Below are 27,500 nucleotides of genomic sequence, written 5' to 3' on the forward strand. Positions count from 1 at the left end.
AAACGTCAACAAGCCATTAAATGGAAAAACATTCTATCCTCCGTGCCAGCCTGGTCCAATACACTGATGATTCTATCTTAATATGTTCTACCACATCACTCCAACAATTGCAACAAATCACCCAAGAATCCTTCTCAGTAATAGAAAAACTAATAATTAACCCCAGAAAAAACGCAACTATTGTTATTCTATCCCTCAAAGGCTACTGACCCAATACCATCATTTAAAATAGCATCCTCCAACAATACCCCCATCACACCCATTGCCCAAAATAAACTACTAGGTGTAATCATAGATCACAATATGAAATTTGACAAACATGTAGCTCAAACCATCACAAAGGTTCAGAAAAAGCTAGGTACCCTCTACAGATGCAAAAATTACCTAACCTCAGAAAGTAAAATTAACATTGCAAGAACCCACCTACTCTCCACACTACTGTATGCCTCCCCAGTACTAACTCATTTAAACAAAAGTGACCTAAATAAAGTAACTACCCACTACAACAAAATATTAAAATTCGCCAGTGACTCATCGTACAGATCCCATCATTGCCAGTCCCTTAACAAACTATCCTGGATAGAATTACCAAACCAAATTACTAGAGACCACCAAGTCCTCTATCAACCCCCAAAAAACCCTGCCCTGCAGGGACTACTACACCACTATACTAGCAATCGTCCAGTGAGAAGTATCAAAACATCATTAGCTGACATTGCCAAAAGCAAATATAACTCTGGAGACTCCCTCTATGTTGCTGTTGTCGCAAAAACATGGGACACACTTCCTCTAGAAATCCTGTCACTAGGAAACACACTTTAAGGCCTTCTTAAGTTACATTTATCCAACTCATGAACTTGCTCCTGTCCTCACCCTGGATAAAAACTACCAACCCTCTTACACACATCCTACTCCCTTTCATCTAAGCTATCTCTTTCAGTACTTCTAGACCCTAAATGCAGACAGAATGCATATTAGCATTATTAGGCTGCATACTCTTACAATTTACTGTTCATCACTGGATGCCTACTGTTGCAGTTCAAAAGATGCGAGCGTTGTTATCTCTTTACTTTGTGCTTTATTATTGTGTACTATTTTATATTTTGTCTCTACCTAATACCTATTTTATCACTGAGCTGTATTTATTACTGCACTTTATTTACTACTGTATTTATAATTATTGTTATAATTGTTGTTACTGTATGTTATTACTGTATGGAACTTTTCTCCCCGGGCCTCTGCTGAAAACAGGCAGCCTTGCCCAGTCTGACTTTCTCCTGGTAAACAAATATAAAATAAATGAATAAAATCTCCTCTGTAAAAGTAAAGAAGCACACTATCCTGGCTTCATAATTCAACCATAGGGTTCTGTAGACCAAGTATTGGGGAAAAATTATGTTCATCTACTAGAATCATCTTTGCACTTTGAAGCTACTCTTGATGAAATGTCCAAGTACTACTTGACTACTCAGAAAGATTTTTTATCAAATTGTATCTCTCCTGTCTAAAACTTCCTTTATCCAGAGACATTTATTCAAACTTTGACCTTCATTCCTTTCTACAGATCTCTGATACCAGCACTTAAAGTAATTACAGATTCTTAAAGACAGACCTACAACACTGACAGCCTCACAAATAAGCAGATGACACTAGAAGCCTGGTTACTATTAGAAAAGACACACATCATTAGTGTTAGAGTCATGGCTTCAAGATGAATATTGTTGATCTATCTACATTTTTAATAACTATTACCTTTACTTAAATGACAAGCCAGGACATATAATTAGTGGAGGATGGACAGTTTTTCATTAAAAACAACCCATCCCAGAAATTACACAGGCTGATACTTCAATGGAAGATGACCCTTATTGGGTGAAGGCCCACCCGCTTTTACAAAAGCTTCCAAGCTTGCACCTAGCTATAACTTACCCCCACCTTATATCTTTGCATTTACAAACAACTGTACCCTAGCTGAATCTTCAATAAACAAAATCCTGTTGGACAACTTCAATATAAATGGTTCAGGTCCAGAACCCATATGCTTGACATATACACATGATTCAATAACTGTATTAACTTATTAATGGCACTACATGACTGAATCCAAATACAATTACAGCTCTATTATGGACTTAGTAATACAGCAATAACCCATGGCTGGGTGCGGGTAATGCTGTATTTACTCACGGTTGATATGGTTTTGTCAAGAGGGCAAAGCCCAACTGCCCAAACAAAGCCAACAGTGGGTAAATCAGCATTAACCACTCCCAGCCATGAGTTATTGGTATTATACAATGACATTATTTAAATAAAAAGTTACTTAATTTTCTTAAATAATGCCCTTGTATAATGTCGCCATGCTGCTCTTTTGCATTTTACCCTGATATTCTGGGGCTTTTTTGATGTACTGTACATGCATATGGGAATTTCATTCCCATGCTTATGCAGTACATCAGTGCTATGTAAAAGAAGCAATGGAGAAAGGAAGTCCTGTGCTGCCCTTTTTCTTTTTTGTTTAAAAAAAAAAAAATTCAACATACAGGAAAAACAGGACAGAGAAAATGTAAGGGTAATCAGGTGTGTTTCTCTAGTTTTGGATAACATACCTAATTAACCTTGTATTTTTCTCTGTCCCATCTGCCTCATTCTTTTGAAGTCTCTGGTTCTTGAAAGTTTATTTAAAAAAAAAAAAAAAAGTAGAGTTTCCATAGCATATATTAATAGAATAAATTCAGGGCAACTGGACTTCTTTTCATTGGTATATGCTCAATTTAGAATGGGAACATTGGTTGGGCTGACCAATCAGTGTGCTCCTTTTGAAATGTTAATGGCCAGTCTTTGTATAATAATTAAAATTCCCCACCACTAGCAAAAAATTCCAGTCTGCCCAATTACATGAGGGTCCACATCACAGTCATCTTACAGTAGCTGATTTAGGCAATCAAAGCCCCTCTGAGACTCATAATTTATTTATTTAACATTTGTTGACCAGGAACGTTTGACTAGGACAGAGCTTATTTTCAGCGGAGGCCAGGGGAGAAACACTCCAGACGTATGTCTTTGGGTTGTGGGAAGAAACCAGAGTACCTGGAGGAAACCCATGTGAATGCAGGGAGGACATGCAGACTCTGCACAGAAGGCACCCCAACATCAAACTGGAGAACCTCTTGCTGGGAGGTGACAACGTTAGCCACTGCACCACTGTGCCACCATAATGGAAAAATTGTTCCTAGAATATAATGAATATAGTCTACAGGAGGATGTAAACAACATTAACTGGTCTCCTCTCTTCTTAACCTCTCGTCCAAGCAGTCCCGTTTGTCTCAATGCATGATCAACTATTCCTCCAAATTAAAAAAGTAGAGATCAGATCTGTCCTTTGCTTGCTATGGAAATAAAGGCTTGAATGAGACAATTTAACTTAGCATGGAAGAAATGGAAACAATGTTCAGACAGCATACACTTACATCAAACTTTTCAGGAACTCAACAAAACTAGCATATTAGCTACAAACACAGCAAAAACTGCCTACCTCAGAAATAAACAAACTGACCTAGAATCCTTTCCCAACAATTTTGAAATGAAATCAATTCATTGCTTAGTTACATCTCTGATAAAGCATTATTTCAGCCACAGCCTCCAAAGCACTTCTCCTCAATGACTGCTGAAACTAACTAGACAGAAGTATCACCACAATCCTTAATCTGACAACAAACCCAGACACAATCTTATAAATGCCCAATATTTCATACTCCCCTCCTTCCTTAAATTCCTTGGTGCAGATTTACATATCTTTCTACTTATAACAAATATATTCCAATTGTGTATGAAAACTCCATGAAACACTCAATAAGAAATTGGGAGCGTATTTAATAAAATACACTCAGTGTTAAGAAGGACAGCATCTAATGTTTCTTTTCCAGCCTCCCTTCAAAACATCAGCTCAATAGCCAATTGTGTCTGATTACAGAACTTTTGGAAAAAAAGTTTATAAACAATTAAATGCTCAAATCAGCAAATACAAACTTCTCCATTACAACATGGATTTTATAAGAAATTCACTACCACAATAGCTCTGTAGAACATAAATAACACTGTCTACAGTAATAGGTAAACTCACAGCAAAAGTATTTGTAAGGAAGACATAAGCATTTGAAACAGAAAGCCACCCACTCCTCATAAACACAGTATAAAAGCTAAATTTTGTAAAAAAGCTAAATTTCAGGTCACTTTCTGTTACTTGGCTGAAAAAGCTATCTCTGTAATTTCATAGACTGTATAGCTATTTCAAGGCTTTTGAGCCTTATGAACATTTATGACTTACCAGTACCCTCCATTAGAAAGTACCTCCTTTCTTCCTGAGAGCCATACCAGTCTGTCCCAGAGTAAATGTTTGAAAACCTATTCAATCATCTAGGTTATGTTTAAAGGAAGATAGGAAGTCACCCTGCTTAAGATGTAGGGGAAGTTTATTTCACATGTTAATGAGGAGCTGGGTTATAAATGTGTCCCTCTGTCATGTTTTACTTAACTGCTGGTGAAGATATAGGTCCTTGGTTCAAGTATTGTTAGAGCCATTGGATGTATTGAGATACAGGAGGTCCAGGACAACTGTCTATCTAATGGCACAATAAGAGAGACAGAGATCTCCCCTCCAAAGTGTATAAGACACTGAATAAAGGGGTAGAGCATCCAGCTTCTTGTGGTAGCTCAGGGACTGTATGCCTGTGATCTTTTTAGTTAAGAATATTTGAGGTCTTTCTAATTGTTTAATATGTTTAGTGAGATGCATCCCAAAGGAGACATTGTATTAGATGATTGGCCTGATCAGTGCTGACTATAGGTTCATATGTTCATAGATCAGTACTAGGCTAACTGCCCTTGTGGGCCATTTTAAGCCTGGCCAATTACCCCATTTGAGAATCAAACCCTGCACCTTGTGTATGTAAGGTAAACACCTTAACCATTATGCCAACCTCCCACCCCTATAAAGGGTAATTTCCATTTAATGCTGAGTATAAGGGGTAATTACAATTTAATGCTGAGTATAAGGGGTAATTACCATTTAATGTTGAGTATAAGGGGTAATTACCATTTAATGCTGAGTATAAGGGGTAATTATCATTTAATGCTGAGTATAAGGGGTAATTATCATTTAAGTCTTGATGATATTCCTTTGCTAGTTAGATGTGCTACATACAAGGATTTCCTGATAACCACTGTCACAAAAAAGCAAAAGAATTTTCAAATCAAGTTCCTATGTCCCTGACTATCTTTTTGCATTGTAATGGTATGTTAGCTATACAGTATGATGAGGTCATGGGTTGCCTTGCCAAAAATGATAATATAATACATTTTATTATTTAGTTTGAGAACATTTTTAGCATATTAAGCATTTATTAAGGGAAGTTCACTCAAAGGTTTAGATGTCAAAAAGATGATTTAACAACAATGCCTGATGTATGGTCATTTGCAAACTTTGTTACTCAGAGATCTTGGCTCTCTGGAGATCTGAGAAATAAATGAAAAAAAAAGAGAGAGATTGCACCACCAAGCCTTGCCAGATACTGCTGGCCACTTTCATACTTCTTAATGAGGTGCCCACGACACACACTCTGTGGGGTCCCTCTTTCAGTGTGCTATCCACCTAACCTTGTTTATAAGAAATTTAGTTTCTTTATGATGTCAGCATGGGGGATGGTGTCAAAGGCCTTGACCATGTCAACATATGCCCTTTATGCACTATGTGATCACTGTCTACAACTTCTATATTTCTTGCAAAGAAGCTTACCAGATTCCGATAGTCAGAATTACCCTACACAAATCCAAACTGTTGTGAGTTGAGTCTAATAATAATAGTGATCTCATAATTTATGAAGACAGTTATAATATGTTGCATGGTTTTGCAGAAGAGGCTTACAGGATTTATCTAAATGTAATTACTTGGGTTGATTGCAAGGCCAACCTTATGGGGGGCATCGGCAATGCAGTGCAATACCAGTCAGGGACTAAACTAGTAGCTAAACTCAGGTTAAACATTTTAAAGTATGGGTCTGCAAGAACAAGTGTAACATTATTAATTAATCAGCAAAGGCCCCATGGTGGAAGTATTTTTGATCATGGTTTTCACTTTCAGCAAATGATCTTTAGAGTTAATCAGAGGAGTAAGGGATTAAGGCATTTCTGGGCCTTGGATAGAAGTTGTAGGTGTGAATTTGCACGAAATCTGTACGCAAGGATATTGGCAATTTCTACTGTATCAAAATAAGTATTGTCATTATGAATAAGTTCAGAGCAATACAAAGTATTCTTTCTTAGTTTTTCTAATATAGCTAAAGGAACTGTAATTATTTTTGGCTCCAGAGGCATGTCAAAGTTCATGGGTTCATTCAATTGACTTGATAGAGTTTTTCAGTTTTTGGTAATGCTTTTCATAGTTTCCTTGAGAAGAGAGGCTTTGTATCTGCTATATAATTTAAGGAGTTTCTTTCTTTTGTTATAGAGTTAATTTATGGTGTCGGCCCTCCAGGTTGGTTTTTTGTTGTACATCCTGTGCTATTTGAGTCTGGTGGGAACTGCTAACTATGCATTTTAAATGGTTGTAGAATTTCTTTGTGAAGCTTTTTGCAGTATCAAGGTCAGGAGTGATCTAGTCATAAGTGAATTTTGATATTTCACCAAAGAGTGGGTTGAGGTTGGCACATTTGTAGTCCTTAAATTCAGTGGGGTTTTCTGAAGGGACTTTTGGGAGTTTAAAAGTGAAGGTCAAAAGTTTGTGATTAGATAAAAGTAGAGCAGAATAAGAGGCTGCCATATTTGTAAGAAACAGGTATAAAATAATGTGTCCTCTAGTAGGTTTGTTTATCAACTGCTCAATGGATTTTTTGTTTGTATTGTCTAGGAATTTTTGACCACATCTTATGTTGGAGGTACAGATAGTTAGTCACCTAACATAATGGAGGTTTACTAAGAGGGAATTGTTTAGAACAATGAGGAATTAAAAAGCGTTCTGGGGATATAGACAGTGTTCTGTAAGTAGCTTTTATTTTTAATTTTATTTATTTTCATTTATTTACTGGGTTTGCTGATCAACTGATCCTTTTCAGCTAAGACTTGGGCTTAGTACAGAACTTCCAGTAAAACATTAGAGAAATATGCACAACATAGCAAGATGACAATAAAGTTAAAAAATGAAGAATGACACCACCTATTTAACCACTTATTGAAACCAATTATCTTTTATTTATCCAAGAACAATCTGATGAAGTGGTTTAGTCCACAAAAGCGCTCACCTGGTGTCTGAATCGTTTTATTAAAGTATTTTATGCTACATACAGCCGTGGTCTGGTGCCTCCTATATCTGTTTTTACTATCTTTTATTTATGTCTAGGCATAATTTGGGGTGAAGGGAGTATTCTATGTGAGGCCAGTGCGTTACCTACACTAGTAACATGCATGGAAAGTTCGGACATGTATCTGAGCATATCCCTCGGGGTTTTCAAGTAGGCACTGAATCAACTTTGTAAGGCAGTGAAATTTTACATTACGAGGTACCCAACAGTTCAGTACTGGGGCTATTGTAATTTTCAGATTTTGTTAATGACCTTAACATTGTTCTACCCCATGTACATTTAGTTAAATAGGACAAGAATATATTCCTGCTGAACCTGGGCCCTACCCCTCTATTTGTTGCAGTCTAAACTACAGTCAAGATCGGCTTCTCATATTGGACAAACAAAAGCAAATAATTATCCCAAACAATCTGCAACAAGGTTTTCTGACACACCTAAAAGTTTAAGTGATGAGCTGCAAATAATACTCAAAGACCCCTTGGGCAAAGTTATTCCCCATTCTAAGAAACCAAGAACATTCAGCTTTATGCTGGACCTAACCTTATCATTCAAAGCTTATACTAAAATAATTGTACAAAGAACCTTATACCATTTATGCTAATGGTACAAGGTGACTCACCCACTATCCCCATTATTTGATTTGCTCTAACTTAAAATGTTGCCCTGCATAAATTAGAATATGGCCACAAAGTTATCACTCTACATTTTACTCAAAACATCCTACAAATAACAATTAACAAATCTGTCACTTTGCTCTTCTTATTAGTTCTTCCATCCACTTCTGTGAATTGCTAAAAAATTAAGTCACTGCAAGCAACTAATAGGGCTACTCTCATCTTTAGCAGCCTATTCATGATTCTCAAACTGCACTACTGTCCTCCTTTATATTCAGCACTGCTAGTTAAGCTGCCACTAACCTATCCCTTGAGAAATTCTGACAGCGATTTTCCAACACCACAGCCATAACTGGGCGAGAGGGGGGAGAAGGGGTTGGTTGCTCCAGCAGCAAGTTGCTAGGGGGCATGATCAGCAATCACCAGTTGGGTTCAAGTCCTCTACTGGGATTCATTTAAAAAGCTACTTGTTTATTTTTAAACAAGTGTATTTATGTTAGTAACTGTAGCAAGGACCTTCTATAAGCTTTTTACTACAAGTTCATGTCCAATTTTATCCTCTATCATACTGAGAAGAGACTTTTGTTTTGGTTGGTCCTCAACTTCAAGTTGAGAATGGTGTCAGTCCATCATCTGCTCAGAGTGCAAATTAACCATGTTATGGCTCTGTGTAACACATGACAGATCACTTTCAGCAACACCAAAAGGTGAAAGAACATTTTCTAAGACACACCCTATTACCTACAACCTGAAATTGTTTACCAAAAGAGGTACACAAACTAAGAACATAAAATTAATTCAAAGCCAAATTAAAAGAACATTGTTTCAATTTAATATATTCAAGTGTTTCTGATAACATCCATCCATTCATCCACCATAGCCCCTTTTTAACCATTTTTGGACATAGGACAATGGTAACACCACAATAGTGACAATCATGATGCCAATGTTCACACTGCCAGGTGACCGGCCCTGCCTCAGTTGTTCTTTGATACCACACATACACATGCACACTCATGACCAATTAAGAATATCTGGTCCGCCTACTGCCTGTCTTCATAAAGTGGAAAGAAACTGGAGCACCTATGTGAACACAACAAGGACTTGCAGACTCCACACAAAAGGCACCACAGCTAAGAATTGAAACAGGAAACCTCTTGCCGTGAAGCAACAATGCTATCTGCTGCACCATTGCTTCAAAGACAGAGTTAATAGAGTAATTACACAATCTATGTTGTTACATTCACCTTAAAAATGTCTCTGCTGATGCCTCTAATGTGAACTTTTGCATCTGTATTCAGCGTTCTTTTATAATGATCACTGTTTTCTTGCAAAATTTCTGTAACTTGTTCAGATCAACCCAACAGTTTTCCCATTTGCATATTTTGTGTATAATTCTAATAGATAACTCAAATTAATTGTAATTTATTATATATTTTGCCAGGATGCAGACTGCATTGATTTTTTCTGCAATGTTTTCAATAAACTGCATATTCATGTACCATTACATATTTCAGTTTGACTTTTATACTATTGTCCTTTTCCTCATATAAGCTCATTTCATGCTTGAAAAGGGTCAGTTCAGCAAGTCTACTTACCTGGGTAGTAAATAAATAAATAAAGAAAGAAAATTGGTGTCCATTGTTTGTGTTTGTACATCTATCAACTGTTTGGAGTATTTGGCCTTTTTGAAACTATGGAAAGGGTATTGATAGGGTACCAGTTACTGATTCTGTAGGTCTACTTTCTACGGAAATTATGGGCATACCTGGAAGGGAGTGCATGAGAACTGCTCCCCTAATATGAGCTGGAGTTTGAATTATTGTTGGATTTCTGTGCTAGTAATGGATTGTCAATAAAAAAGCACAATATTCAGAGACAAGCATACTTGGTTCCAAGGAGTCAGTGAGTGCCCCTGTAGTTATAGCAAAAGATCTTAGGCTGTATGTTCTGAATACATAAATCAAAACAGATACAATGTTGATAACTGATCACCACCTGGCAGTGAGTTAGGTCAAATATTTTGGACAATGGCTAGATGAACATGGGGAAATAAACATGCTTTGAAGGTGTCTTCAGGTTGCCTAGTCAACGGATTGCCTAGTCAGTTCTGATGTGTGAGATGAGTTTAAATCCAACCTCTAGAGAATTTGCCTGGTACTTCTGGAGAAGTCAGGAATGTGGACTTTGAATGGACCCTGTTCAAGATCTCAAAAGATAAAGCAGTAACAAGGAGATGCAGCCAAAAGGTTGTTGGCACTTGTTGTGGTAGTAACTGTAGGTCCTGGCGATGAACATCAGTGATAAAGAAAGCTGTCAGGTTAAACAACAGGCCTTCTGTACTGTGCTATACTAGCAGGAGGCAAAATAATATAATTGATAGCTATTAGCAATCCAGAAAAGCAACAGTTATAGAACTCATTGAAACAAATACCTCAATATCGATGGAGATGGGTGAGCTCACAGAGAATGATTTTTGGATGTCCTCAAAGATGCTCTGGAAAAACGTTCACCAACTCAAGATGGGTGGGATATCTCCCAGGCTATTCTTGGTAAAAGGTAGGAAAATGCTGACTTCATATGTGGTCATTGATTAGCAGTAGTAGGAACATTTTGAGGAACACTTGATCCAGTGGGCATACCCTCCTCTCAACAGATCGTATCAGACACCAGTGGTAGAAAAGGATTCATTTCAGTACACAAGGTCATTGCACTGATAAAACACTTCTGCAAGGATACAGGAGTAGGTGACATCTGTCCAGAAATGATGAAAGCACTGAACATTGTTAGGATGTCATTGTTGGTATGTCTTTTCAATGGCTGTACTATGAAATATTAAAAGGTGCAACTCCAACTTTATGAAACATTGAAAAATAATGCCCAAATGCAGAAGGGTGAAAAAAAAAACTTTAAGCATCTTATCTGGAGGGGTCAACCCCTCTGTACACCTGATGTTGAGGGCAGGCCCCTCACCCCCAAACTTATATATATATATATATATATATATATATATATATACCAACTCCAAGGTTGTGCCAAGTTGAAGAAGGGTGAAATCTCTCTAAAGAAGTGAATCATTGCTGGTGTACTCTTAGAAATCACACCAGCAATTAACAGCAGTTGACATTCTAACTTTGATGTTTTTTTCTATGGGCAAATTAAGCTTAAGAAATCTTACCTCAAGCAACTGTAGGGAAGCCATTTTCAATACTTGTGGACAAGCAGACATAACTATTTCAAACAGGCAGAGGATGAGATAAAGTGTTCCACTTATAGAGGAGGTTACACTTTTCAGCCTCTCTGGAAAGTAGACATCATCTAACAACTGTGTCATTAACTCACAAGGAGCAACGTAAATTCTGCTGTGGCACTGAAACAGTATCTGCTCTTTGTTTTGCACTAATATTGTCAGGAACACAGAAGGTTGTCAATATCATATACATTTATTTTGTGGAGCCACAGAAGGTATATAAATGTGCACCACAAAATGTCTTCTTGGGTGTGCTACAACAGCTCTTGGGGGTTTCAAGGTGTACTGCTTCATGCCATTTGGCCCCTGGATTTTAGGAGTGGAAGTTGTGTCTGTATTCTTTACGTTAAACTGAATATGTTCAAGTTGGCATTGGACTCATCCAAAAACATCATGTTTCTCCACATGTTTTTGATTTTCATAGGATGTTAAAGTACAGCCAAGGTTTGAACACTATTCAGTTTGATGATGTGAGGTTGGTATCTTCGTTGTTTGCAGATGATGTTTTCATCTTAGCCTCATGTGACTCTGAACTCTAGTGTACACTGGAGTGATTCATTAAAGTGTGAGACAAAACAGGGATAAAAATGGTCACCTCCATATTAGAAGTCATACCTCTCCTGGTAAAAGTGGATTCTTTCTTTGGTGAGAAGGAGCTGCTACATCATTTAAGAAAGTTTAAATGTCTCAGTCCTGTTCACAAGTGAATGTAAATGAAATTGAGAAACTAACTAGTGGATTATTGCAACGGCAGTAGTATCATAGGAAGTTACTAGGCTATTGGCCCTGAGAACCTTATAAGCCTAACAAAAACTGGAAAGGGAAAATCAAACCCTGTACCTTGTGCCTTGGAAGGTAAACATGATAACCATTATGCAAACACCCCAATCACTATCATGTACTATGGTATTGAGGTAAGATGTAATTCTTAGAAAAAACTATCAATTTACATTTTTCTATACTTTTGTAAACTGGGTTCATCCTACTTGGCTTATGGCTTCTTTTCAAGGGAGAACAAAGGATATCCATACTGACAATGGAAAATTTACCCAGTGCACTGGAAAAAATTCCAGATCTGTTCTTGATAAGTGTCATAGGATCTTTTACAGCCACCTGATCCACTCCAAATGCAGACCAATGTGACATGGGTTTAATCTCACATTTGAAGGGCAGCAAACTCAAGAATGCAACACCCCATGCTGTATTATGAAAACTAATCCAAACAACTGTTGTTGAAATAGAACCAAGAATCTTTTGGGCTTCCAGCATTAATCATGGGTGTGCTACCAACTAAGCCACTGGCACAGACTAAATGTTAATCCATGTCCCCTTCATCACCATTTGTCATGAATTCTGAGGAACAACTGAAAGGGAAGTCAGAGATATAAGTAATAGAAGTGAGGTTCCTTCACAAGGTAGAATAACTCAGCCCACTGTCCATGATAGTCTGAGAAACTTGGCAACACAGGAGGACCATGGGGTACAGCCACTGCTCTTCCATGATTAGAGGTGGCAGTTGAGGTGGTTTGAAAAACATATGAGGATGAGGATGCCCTCTTAGTGCATCTCTTGAGAGGTGTAGCAGACCCAGCCCAATGGAAAGAGATGACAGGCAGATTCAGGGCATGTTGGAGTAGTTACATCTTTTACCTTCCATGAAAATGCCTGTAGATTACACAGGATGAGTTGTAACATCACTGCAATAGAGAAGATAAGTCTATCTTGCTCATCTTGATATCAGTGCAATCCTCATGTCGAGCAATTTAGAAAATGAAGACAATCGTATCAGTATTTGGTGGTATCAACTTGTTTATAACAGGACTTTTCATAACACCTTTCAAGTAGAATCCTTTTTTATGAAACCATGCTGCCTGCTGACATCAGCTTCCCATGATCTATTGGCTCATTTGTTCCTCATGGGGCAAGAGTTGTTCCAAGCTAATTTGTACCCTATGAGTTAAGAGACAATTATGGTACTATCATCTAGGCTGCCATTAGGGAAGCTTTTAACATGCTGCCTAATTCCTTTCCCTGGATGTGATGTAGGCTCTGCATCACTACAGAGGGACCACTTCTGCCCATTTTAAGGGCTATTGAACTTGCCTTGAGTTGACCCACTCCTGTCCTCCTGCCTCGAGGTGCAGCCTATGCCACTCCACTAGAGCATTAGGTCACTACCGGAAGAGTAGCCACCACAACCGTCCCTCCCTCCCTCTCAGGCAAGTGCACTAACATAAGGTGAGTGCCTTTCACCCACACCTATCCTTATCTTCATATATTTCACCTACTCAAGACACACCCAAATTATGCAGATTTACTATTGAATCCTGTCAGGAAAATATGTATTAGTGTATGTATTAGTAATATGCTTAGTGCATTTAAGGCTTGAAAAGGGTTAACACATTTATTCTATTTCACACTGCATAAAATTTGTATGAATTGCAGAAGCTTTCTAACCTTGTATTGTCATGAAATATGTATAGCTATTGCTTATGCTTTGGAAATTTACAGGAAAGCAGATAAGTTCTGCTTGTGTCAGGAAAATAATGAATAGAACAATATTAATGTTATGAGACTTAGATAAGGAGTTTCTCTTGTGCTGTGAGAAAACACACAGCTGCAAAAGCTATAGATAATCAGAACAAAGACAGCTTGAAAAAATGTTTGCAATCAGTATTTGCTTGTGTCCAAGTTAGAAAAGTACCTTGAAATGTAACACATGTATTAGAACTACACAATAGAAATTTGTAACGGGCTAGGGCCCACCAAGGCCAGGTTGTTTTTCTCAAAATGTTTTTCATAAATCCAGTCATGTCAGCAGAAAATCTGAGTAACATCTGCTGTAGAACAATACTGAAAGTTATGTTTGATTACGTCAGCCATAGAAGGCAATGTCTTGTAAAACAGTATAAGAATAGTATACTTCCTGTTAGTAGTTAGGCAAAATCCTGTATTTGCATGTTTTTGTCTCCTTGCAGCAATTTATTAAATGTACCTTAACTGAAACTTACGTGTATTGGTCTTTGAAGTTTTTTCCTTTGACAAATCCCATGTTGCTGGCATGAGTTATAGCATGCCAGCAATACTTGCCTATTTGAATTATGATATAGACATTGTGACTCAGGCTATCAGGTTATACCATGTGATTGGTGGTCCACCGCTAATGCTGTATAGGGGAAGTTCCCTGTTTGCAGATAATGCCTTCAGGATGTATGTGGCAAATGCATGCAGCACCATGCTGTCTGCGGAGCATGCTTTGTATTTCATGGCATGGCTGTGCAAACTGTGCTATGGCTCCTATATGTATCTAACACTCACAGCTCTCAGAATTCTTCTATAACATTCATGTGGTATTCCTGGCACTCATTTGAAGACTGCATTCAATCCAATCTGTACTTAATAGTGGCTGTATCTAGCCACCGCCACCAGCTCTCTCACATTCTTGTAAAAATTGTCTCTTTGGACATGAAGTTATTTCTTAAAATTACTCCTTAACAGCATTATTCTGAAGACTGAGTTTTAACATAGGAACTCATATTTTCAGCTTTCAAACATCAGCTTATTGGATGGTTACATCTGACGAGTCTGTGCAAGATGACAACATGTTACTTAAAAACAGTAGTCCATGGAAGGAAGAATGAAACTGTTGCCACCATTTTGGCCATGTAACATTGACATTTTCTTCCATCCTTTCTTTGTTTGTATGTGGTCTAGACTTGTGAAAGCTAAGAACATAAAACATAATTTTGATTCTGAGATTATTATCCCATTTTTGGAGGTTCTTAAAACCTATGCTCATTAAACTGCTTTAGTGTATAATTTAAGTAGTCATAATGCTTATATTTCATTCTTTTTTTTTTTAATTTCTCCATATTTTTTTGGGTTTCTATTACCATGATGGGAATGGACCCCATTCCTAAGTCAAAGTACAATTAAACTGCTTTAGTGTATAATTTAAGTAGTCATAATGCTTGTACTTCATTCTTTTTTTTAAATGTCTCCAAGTTTTTTGTGTTTGTATTACCATGACGGGAATGCACCCCATTCCTGAATCAAAGTATGATTAAAGTTCATGAAACTAGTATTGTTTCAGTCTTTGATGTTAACCAGGAGTGCTCTTCACAGCACCCATAATATGCCCAGTAATGACTCCTTCTGCAATTCATATGAATTTACGTGTATTGGTAACAAATCCAAATATGATTGTAGATTCTTTTTTTATAAGACCCATTGCTCCTACTACTATTATATATATATGTATCCTTCTCCTACAATGCTCTTATTTCTGCCTGCAAATCCCAACATTTTATGACTTCCCCCTGGATTCAAGAAGCTCTGTGCAAGAATAAGGCTATTCTTGCACAGAGTGGTTCATGTCCATTTAGGATAGTAGCGTGCCTTGATTATGCATGAAGGTGTGCTGCTATCTAAACTAAATGGACATGAACAAGGATCGAGCACAGGGGGTGTGTATCAGCAGTGCTTGCACCTGAAACACGCCCCCTATGCTCTGAAAGTGCTGTATGGCACCTTTTGACACAGATGAGTGTCAATCTATATAATATTAGAGCCTGGCTCTAATATTATATAGTAAACACGTGTCCACAGACACTGAAATGTAAATAGCTAACATTTCAGTGTCTGTGGACACTGAAAAAAAAAATAAAAAACACAAACACCTAGAAGGCAGCAGCCTTCAAGTGCACACCATCAAATGTATGCATTCTTGCCCTACATGCATGGAAGCAGTAGGGCAAGAGGAAAGGAATACAAAATAAAAAATGTAATAATATTTTTTTCATGAAATAAATCAGAAATGTAAGCATTGCGCAGCTTGTTTGCTTGGCACGACACTATGCTTAGCCTGGCTGAAATCCTGAAAATGATAGACAAGTGCTACTGTGATAGAAAATGTCATGAAACTGCTGTAGTGTAGTAGTACTGCCATGGTATAGCATGTAGAAAATGCTCAGTTCAAATCCCCCTCTGCCAAATTATTTAATAAACCTTTAATGAATTTGAATGATATATGTCAATCATATGGCTCACATATAGCACAGTAGGGGTGGGAATATATAAAATATAAATGCAAAAAATAAGTTATAAATGTACTGAAAAAAATAGACTTAAGCAATGCTTTGCTAGTGTAAGCATTGCTTACCTACTCTCAGCTCTGCTTTTCTGGTGTAAGCATTGCTATGCTGATTTGCGCAGAGCTAAGCATAGTTCAGCATATTAAAACCGGCCAATCAAGAAAAAGTGCAGGAAAACTTCCCTATTTAAACCACACAGGCAGGATTACAGCCATAACCATTTGGAATTGCACACAGCAAGACCAAAATGTCTGGTTGGTGAAGGTTTGTGCTTCCGAATGCAATGTTGGGGCATCCAGGAGTTCAGGGTCATGGTTGGGCTCCTAGTTAAAAACCATGATGGCAGGCTGCTGCAGGGCCAGTACCAGGGCTCACAGTACAAAGCAGAGGCCTGGGACCAGTTTTCATGTGATCTCACCAGTGCTACTGCCATACCCCGGACCGGTGAGCAGGTACATCATCACCATAATGACCTGAAGTGGAGGAGGGGTGCACTCTTGGACCAGTGGATCCAAGAAGCCCAAGCGCAGGATGTCCAACCTGCCTGTAAATATGCAGTGTTATGTATCTCTAAGTATGGAAAAAGTCCAACTTGTGACAGTGCAGGTGTGATTAATGTGTGATGTCTCCCCTTACAGCTGCTGAGGAGAGGTCCCAGAATGTGGAGGCTCATGCCCAGTGACTGGCCCGGCTGCATTGGCAGTATTGTGAGTACAGAATACCCCCTACTATTAGCAATAAGAAATCAAAATTATAGTTATGGTAGTACTGCCTGTATATATAACTGTGCTGTAAAGGTCAGGAATAAATGCCTGTGTCAGGTTGTCAGTGTTATAATAGAGTATTCCCAGCTGCTGTGTAATACAGATATCAGTAACAAACAAGGTACAATATCCAGGAGAGGAATATTAGAATATGTATGAGTGTGTCTGAGTGAACCTGCCAAAAAAGTGCCATGTCAGGGCTACTGTAACAGATAGAAATGAAAAGCATTCCCCTGTGCAGATCATACAGGAATAGTAATTGTGGATTTCTGAGTCGTACACAGATATGTATGTCAAAACTAATAAAGGTGATCCCAAACACTGGTGTGTGTCATCTCACTTGTACCTGATAAAAAGAAATGTGTATGTCCTGCAGAATGCATTAACTGAGGTGAACTGATTTAGCACTGCTTGTCTGCATACTTTAGAATGGGCATGTCAAATAACTGGAAAAAAGCAACAGTACATATTCCCATCAGAATATGTTTTACTTGCTTGTCCGCCAGCATTGTCCTGTGTTAACCTTTAAATTTCAGTTGTATGTAGCTCTGAATGTACTGAGAAATGTATAAGGCTAACAGGTGGAGACTTAACACCTACACTGTGTACTCAGGAATCTAAATTGCAGTATGTAGTTGTAAAACAGTCAACTGTGCGATCCAGCTAATGTACACATGTTTCACAAACAGTGACACCAATGTCTGCTGTGTATGCATAATTTGTACTGAAAATGGGAAACAAATAATGCAACATGTCATAATAAAAGTACTGTGCACAAAAATATGTACTAGATAGAAATGTCACAAGCAACATAAAAAACCTCCCCAGTATCTCAGTCTGATAAGGGCTAGGCCTGTAGTTCAGCTTTGCACACACAGCATGGTTTGAATCCAGGGACTGCCACTAACATCTCAGACTGGTTCTACAGTTGCAAACTGCAATCTGGATAGAAAAAATAATGTACTGCAACATATGCATTTTCCATACAGGGCACACAGGTAAAGCAATCTGAACAGAAATACTAGTATGATGTGTATACCTATGAAAGGTGTACAATTGCTGCGTTGATCAGCCCCAGTCCTGCAAATAGATGCAAGATAGACATCCACACTCTGCAGTCTGGCCCAGACAAGCCCCTCAAGTGTCACGCAGTCACGGATAGTTTCCCCAGTTACCAAGAAACCTGCACACAGAGAATGTCAAAGTAGATGTATGTGAAAGGCACAACTCACATTCCAGGGCCTGCAGCTAATATGTGAATCTGAAATATGTGTAGAAACAGCAATGTAATGTACACACATTTCATCTGCACATGCCCACAGGTAAAGAAATTGGTATAGAAATAGGTCTGATGTGTATAACTAAAATAAGGGTAGAATTGCTCTGTTGATATCTACAGCTGTTGGTGTGCTGTATCAGCCCCATGGCCCAGGTAGAGTGTGAGTGTGGTAAGAATGTAGTAGTGAATAGTAGTGTACTGACAAATATACTTGATAGCAGTTGTCAATTGAATCTGTTCCCTTCCCCACCACTCAGCTGATCAAACCATCACACTGAAACCAACATGGGTATGTTCCTAAACAAACCTCTACTGTTGGGACCATTGTTCCAGTTGATTTATCATTGTTTAAACTGTGTTCATACTAATATTCCCTGTTGAATAATCATCTTATTGTCTGCCTGACATACCACTAACTGGCATGCTGTTGCAACCCTGAATGCCATTCCATATATGCATGGGTTTGTTTGCTATGGCACTGTTATAATTGCACTGTTTTGGGTAAATGGGAATATCCATGCATGCTATTTTGGATAATGTTGTAATGTATTGTGCATGACTAACCAATATTCATTGTTAATTTCCACACCATAGCAGATATGGGAAGGCAGATCCAAGTGGATCCGCCTCTTCCACCCCACCTGCATGAGGCACTGGGTCCCAGCATGTCTGGGACGCAACTCACACCTCACTCAGCTGTTGGTCCTGAACCACCCTCGGGTGTAACCGCTGCAGGGGATGGAGCTCACCCCCCCTGCAAGTGGATGCTGTGAGGTTGTTGTCACACAGGTCTGTGGGATGGTGTACAGTGTCTTCTAGATGGAGCTGGATGACTGCCTGCACCAGGTGGAGGGCAGGCTGTCAGAGCTAGAGGGGCAGATGGCCCCTCCAGCCCAGCCCCAGCACAGCCACCTTCGGGGCTTTGAAGGAGTAGTGGTGACTGCCATCGGGTGGGGACATCAGTGCAACTACTACCATCTGGGGGGGTTCATGAGCCTCAGATTCCCAACCACCCTTCCCATCAAGATGTTTGCCCCCATGTGTCATACACCACCCCTGTCTGCTGTCTTGTCTGTCTGCAAATGCAACCTCTCTTACAAAACATCCCTCACCACACTTACCAATAATCCTTCCTTAACATCCCACTCTCACCTTAAAAAAAAAGGGCATCTTATCCAACAAAAAAAATCACGTCCCATACATAGCTCTGCATTTTGCCCAGAGACATGTACCCATCACACAATCTAACCCTACTAATCATCCATATTTTATGATGCCCACACACCTCCCTGTAGGGTGTGAGGCTCCAAATTCTAAATTGCCACACTGAAAGCAACTGTTGCTGCCAAAGAAATGCAGAGCTATGGTCTTTTCCTACACCCGTTCTGCACATCCCTACTTATTTCTCCTCTGCTTGGTCCCCCTGCTTGCCCCAATTTCACCATTTTCCTAGCTCCCTTTTTTTCTTTTCTTTATTTGAAATTAGCGCGGGTTTAAGCGGATGTAAATGGCCATAAGCAGGCATAAGTGAAGCTAAACTCCCGTAAGCATTGCCACGCAAACCCGCTTACAACTGCTTTAAAGTGCCTCACTCACTCTGTCTCCATCAGCCCCTGTTCTGCCCAGCAACAAAATAAGCAGCACTTGCAAGTCTCAAACCCAGGACCCTTCACACTATAGAAAAAAGTGATTTACCGCTAAGCCTTTTCAGATGCAAATAAATCTGATGATTCCTACTGTTGCCACCTTTTAAAATGGCCAGTGTTTGATTCTTTCATACAAAAGACAATTATTGCATGAAACATATACCCACAGACAAGTCAAAGGATATGACACAACACACAAGTTTGCATACGTAGAAGTGTTTATTTGTGTACTATGTCAGTTGTATATGCCATTTCATATAGCAAGGTGTTTGAAATACAAAATAACTGAGTAATGCAACTCTCAAACAAAGCAATTGATACAATAATCTGAGAGCATAACATATGTTGCTGTCCAGGCCAAGGCCATCAAGTAGTACAACAGTAAAGAAACACTGGCCTGGAAGATAATAATCAATCAACATTAATTGATTACAGATGTAGTTCAGCAGCCTCCAATTACACTATGTACTCAACCCCTAGGGGGAAAAGAATTATGTTATCACAATGAAAATGTATCTGTTTCATAATGCTTAACATAAAACATGACTATCACACTGACAAACAGAACTGTCTGTAAGACAGTAAGCACTAGCCCACCAATGTTCCCATGGTGAAATGTATGAAAATGTACAGCCATATACCTTCATGTGTCTTACTACTGATATACCTCACATGTTGTAACAGCCTAGGTTAAAAATGGTGCATATCCCTCCATCATATAATGACTTACAAGGGCATATAACAGTGTTACATACACCAACCTCTGGACTGTACAAGGTCACACATGTTTTGTCCAGCTGTAGCCCTCATATATATGGACCCTACCCCACAAAATGTGTGGGAGTCCACAACATCACTGGAATTATAGCAGGAATGCCAGCACTACATAATGATAGGCCACTGCTTAACAACCTCTTACTGCATGACATATGGACAAAGCCTGATATATATGTGGAGGACAGAGGCTGGAATACAGGGCCATATTTACAATATTGCTGTTATACACTGTGAAGGTTGCTGGTGTTATAGGATTGGTTGCAACATATCCTTACTCAGGAATATGAAGTCAGAAATACAAATGGATGTAGCCATGTACTGATAGCACTCAACAGACAGAATGCTATTGATATATCAGAGACAAGACCTGTGTGGTGAACAGACAAAACATAACAGCCAATCCTTGGCCATCATCTGGATAGGCCCACAGTTGAGAGCTATGCAGACATACCGCATTCCATGTAAAACTAGCATGTACACACAAACCCTGCAAAACTTGTGGTAAACAGTGCATATAACAGTACTCACACTGTCCGTTGGTCTGGAACCTTATACAAATATGTAGTTAGCCTGTGTCTGCAAGTCCTGTTGTAAGAGGTATTGCTACTTGCTGTCTGTAACACTGCTGCCCACACACAGGAAGGATGTCTTCAATACAGGAAAGGTAAAGGGACAATGCCCACATTATGTAGTAATTTATAGTGGTAGGTTGCCATGACAGTGGTAATTGGAAGTACTACACAGCTGGCTGCATGCAATTAGCAAGTGGTGAACACTGATTGGTGCAGAGGCCATCACCTGATCATGAGCATCACCTACAAAATCCATGCTGCAACCTATATAAAAATCAAAATACACACACACACACACACACACACACACACACACACACACACACACACACACACACACACACACACACACACACACACACACACACACACACACACACACACATATATATATATATATATATATATGTGTGTGTGTGTGTGTGTGTGTGTGTGTGTGTGTGTGTGTGTGTGTGTGTGTGTATGTATATATATATATATATATATATATATATATATATATATATATATATATATATATATATATATATATATATATATATATATATATATATATATATATATATATATATATATATATATATATATATATATATATATATATATATATATATATATATATATATATATATGTATATATATATATATATATATATATATATAGATTCACTATATAATTTTGAAATACTGAAATCCCGAATTTCAGTATTTAGAAATTACATAGCTAAAGACACCAAACACCGAAATCCTAAAACCGTGAAATTCAAAATCCCGATGCTACACTAAAGATACAGCACACACAAACACATACACACCACTTTCCCCCTTCTCAAATATAGTATCCTACACTACGCCCCCCAAACCCCCTACTTATATATACTAACTCTGAGATCACACAGATACACACAAGCACCTCACTCCCACATATTATACACACCCTCACACACACACATCAGTCAAAACACACACTGACAGACACTAAAGTCCCTAACCAACAGACATACACATACATACATACATACCCAAACTCACATATTACCATTCACACACCACAACACCAGAAGCACTAATTCAAAATCTCCGTACTTCGGGATTTTGAATTTCGTGCTCTGGTTTCAATATTCAAGACTTCAGTAGTTTAATTTCAAAATACTGAAATTGATTCAGTATTTCAAAATTAAAAGGAATATATATATATATATATATATATATATATATATATGTATATATATATATATATATATATATATATATATATATATATATACATTTCCCCCTACTGTTGAATGACAGTGTTGCATGATATGTGTGAGAAAACATCACACATATCTCTACACACACACGCATATATATATATATATATATATATATATATATATATATATATATATATATATATGTGTGTGTGTATATATCTATATCTATATATATATATATATATATATATATATATATATATATATATATATATATATATACAGTAGTGGTGGTGCTGCAGTAGCGTTGTTGCCTCACAGTAAGATGCTGTCCGGTTAGATTCTCAGCTAAAGAGTCTTCTGCGTGGGGGACATGCATGAATGGGCGTACCTTCGTTGAAGGTTGTGTGTCAGGGCTGGTAACTCGGCATGTAAAAATCAACCGCCATTCATTAGCGGACCGGAGTTCCGCTGTGGCGAAAAGCTGAAAGACACACACACACACACACACACACACACACATATATATATATATATATATATATATATATATATATATATATATATATATATATATACAGTAGTAAGCGAGTGCGAAATGGACAGTTATGTTTGGTGTGAAATCCTTGTTGGAAACACATTGCTCTTGGTTGTGAAGGTGAGATTGGTATGTTGGGGAAGGATAGTAGGTATATTTGGGGAGGTAGGTTTGGCTGGAAGACAGACAAGACAGCATACAAGGCAGTAAATGACACGTGGTAGGTAACCACCTTGAATGGGGAGTGTTTTTTGAAAAGTGGAAACCCATGAGCCCCCAGATGGGAAAAATGGGACCAATGTCCCCACCCATGGGCAGTCACAACTGCAACTTCATAGCCCTGAAGGTGCCTGGGCTGGGGGCTGAGCTGGAGGAACATGCAGACCCTGTAATTATGTACCAATGGCCTCCAGGTGGTGTAGCACATCCCCCAAGTCTCTGTGGAGCTCCCTATGCACCAGACCCTGGACCTGACTTCAGGTGCAGGAGCCTTTCTGTGTGTGCTCCCAGGGGGGGAGAACAAACACCATCTCTTGAGGTGGTTCCACCCGAAGGTAGTGCAGGACCAGCAGATGATGATTTCCTGGGGTGGGTCCCAGATGTGCTGTGGCCTGGTAACATGGCCAGATGAAGTGGGAGAGGTGGTTCTGCAGGGAACTGGTTTCCCAAACATGCTATTGTGTCACAGTTATAGAACATATGTGGGTAGTAATAGTCCACACATTCCAGGATTACATCTAACAGCATGCATAGATATCCTCATTAACACAAAACACCAGATTTGGAGCAGTCACATAACAAACAGAACACATGCATACATGGAACTATAGTGCCCCTTACAATGGCATACAGGTGACATTATTAGCAACAGGCCACCAATGATAGTGTTTAACATGGAACATGACTAGAAACACATTGCACAATTTGTTGTACAATACAATATATGTCCCAACAGTAGGTTTGCTGCAAATATACCCGTTGAGTTGTGTGTTCAGATTATTGGTGCAGATATGGTGGGGGGGAGACAGAGATGTGAATTAACAACTATTATATCCTTGCAGTATGACGTCCTCAGACCTTTATTCCTCTTTATGCCTTTCAGGCACCATGTCTACAGAGCATTTGCCAGTCTATTAACCCAGGAAAATTAGGTTATAGTAAACCACTTGGTGCAGCACTACCACACCCTGTTTGGTCATACAGCCCATAATCTGCAGGAGAGGACCGACCTGTGGAACAAACTTATCCACAGGGTAAACAATGACTGTCTGCATAACCGCAGTTATGAGCAGGTCTGACATTGTTGCACTGACCTACTCCTCCACACCCGTCAGGGTGCTGCTGCAGTTAGGAGGCACCAGCTAGCCACAGGGGGGTCATGCCATCCAGTCCCCCTGACACATGCTGAGGAGCTCCTCACCAGCCTCGGGGCACCTGCCTGCCAGCAAAGATAAGACCCTGCGGACAGCATTGTGGAGGTGGGTGCTACAACACAATGGATTAAAAGTGTATAGGTAAGGCCCCAGGGCACATCAGTAGACCACTGTTGCTTATCCATCTGCATCTGTAGAGTTTAGTCATGCATATTTGAGATTAAAAAAAAAATATATATATATATATATATATATATATATATATATATATATATATATATATACTGCTGCTGCATTGTAGTAATAAACAGATGTGCATAATCGGTAGTATTGTGGGTTTGTACTGTTGATGCACTGAAATGCTGCTCCCACCCTGTACCAATGCTACAGGTGGGGCTACTGACATCACATCTCTACACAACTATGTAGGTCCCTCTGGTATACCTCTGGGGCAGCAGCCTGTAGCTGGTGAGTATGGAGCTGTTTGTTCAGGTTTTCCAATACACCGGCCATGTTATGGCCATGGTATTTGCCATGCACACATTTAACACACTTATCCATAATGCATGTTGCACATGTTCACTTATTGATGCTATTAACTGCACTGCATCACAGTGGTCACCATGGTTGCATATCTGAAGGGTATGTAAGAGTCCTGCAATAACTAACAACCTGTCATTGCAAGATGTGTGCACAGAGATGAACATAATGGTGGGACAAATGGCCTACAGTAGGAACATGTCTGAAACATCACCCTTATACAATGCTGCAACAGTGCATATGCCACTATTACAATGTCAACTGTTACAGATCTACACAACGGCATATCACAATACTGCATTCCACAACCCTTACAACCTGTAATGTGGTCCTAACATGAGCAATGAATGTGTAATATGGAATCCTATGTTAGGACAGCAAATATGGGGAATACATACCTTAACAAACACTGGAAGCATATGTGTGCATGCACTCCAAATAAAATATTGTGGATGCAACTTTTGAGGTACTGATAGCATTCACTCTTCATGAGTATGTACCTTCCAGCAAGTACAGGTCCTCAATGTCACACCAAGAAATGGTCTGTTGTCCAATACGTATGTCCATCACATTTGCCCACTCACCTGCAACAGAGGCAGCCATGGCTTGCACATATCTTACAAGCCATGAAAGGGATCCCATACCCAACAGGTAGCACACAGGAGTGGGGCATGTAGCCTTACTTCATCATTGCATATACCATGGGAAACAGTGCAGGCAGTCATGTATGTGACAAGGATGCATGGGACAACATTAATGTAGAAAATAAACAGATGGCCATCCAAGACAGATAATGACACATGTTCCAGACTGGTCATGGAGGCTGCCTAGTAACAAGCCACAACACTGAGGGAGTTGCAGGAATGTCTAGTAAGTACTGGCTGTGCAGTACCTGTGTCGACAATCACCTGGACTCTGCATAAGTGTGGCCCATGGGTTAGGGTAATCAGATGGGACAGTTGTTCCACATGAAACATCAGCCAGGGCTCTCTACAGGTAGCATATGCATAACATCAAAAGTCTCCCAAAGACATGTGTTGCAATGTGTAATGGTGTACCAAGACCAAGTTTGAAACCTACAGACAGTATCAATTAAGATACATGTGCTGCACAAACAACACCTCACTCCACCATCCCCATCTGTACCTTGCTGGTGCCAGTCTACATCTGTATGTTTGCCATTCATTACCAGGGGCTAAGCCGGTACACATGGTGTTCAGAATTTGGGACACTACAAAATGACACTCATGTAGCCCATAGTTGTCAAGCATCTGCAAAAAGTCTGAGGATGGGGAGGGGTGTCATCCTGAAACACAACAGTGAACTGAAGCAGACATTCACAGCTCATTAAGAATGGCTGTATCTGCACACAATCAAGGTTATGAATTGTGTCAGACATAACCCTGACTCCGCAGCAACAGTGAAGGCATGGTGTGACCTCCAAGGGCTGTGCACATGAGTTGATCTTGCAATCTTGCAGAGTTGGAGGACATTGTAGGGCAGAGTGACCAAATACTGGCAATTGCAGATGGTCCATGATAGTATACTCCTTCCAGGAATAGTGACTGCTGTAGTACACTTAACAGTTGGTTCAACAAATCATCATGTTAAGGGTGTGAACACGTATGCACCCACAGATTGTATGCATCTCAATCAGCATCTGCACAACTAACACATTTGTTTGATACTGCATTTGATTGCACAGGTCATATGTCACATATCTGATTCATGTAATGTTAACATATGCAGTATTGTGGCCCCATGCCATATCAGGGAAGAGGAAGCTATGTCAATAAGGGTGTGTACACTCCTCACAGCCATAGTAAGGTTTGAAGGTTGCCAGAGTAATTGTATTTTATTGGTCATAACATGCACCTCTGATGATGAGATCTGCAAATCAGACATCAGGCATTCACTATTGACATCTGCTGTTGTTTCCTACAAGGGGTATGGCACTGTCATGATGCCTTGACTGTGGCATATCCTGCGTACAGATGAACACAAGTCACAGGTCTGTATAACAGTTATGGCATGTGCCACATGCCTGATAGGTCTGAGGGGTGTATACAGGGGAGTGCATGGTGGCTGATGTCAGCAACCTTTCTACAGTGGACAATGGTAAGTGTACTAGGTGGTATGCACCACATGTTTGTGTATAACACACACACACACACAGAGGCTTTGGTGTTGATGCAATACACAGAGAATACTGCAGACATGGATGTATGTACTTTTGCAAGGAACCCATTTTAGCCTATGTAATTCCACCAAGACAGAATAGGCACAACATCACATTGGAAAATAATCAGTCTGCTAGTTTAATGTCATTGACGATGGTACTGGCAGGGTATATTTCCCCTTCCCTAATGTAGTGCAATCCTCAACTTGGTAAGCATAGGTGTACTGGTGTGGGTGGTGCAGCTCTACCCTTTGGAGGGTGAGGGGTGGTGTAGAACCACAGATAGTGTGATTGACAACTACTTAACCTGTTAACATGAACTGTACA

The sequence above is a fragment of the Protopterus annectens genome, chromosome 1.part2, assembly GCF_019279795.1.
Source record: "Protopterus annectens isolate FY-2018-M chromosome 1.part2, PAN1.0, whole genome shotgun sequence".
NCBI classification, from domain to species: domain Eukaryota; kingdom Metazoa; phylum Chordata; order Ceratodontiformes; family Protopteridae; genus Protopterus; species Protopterus annectens.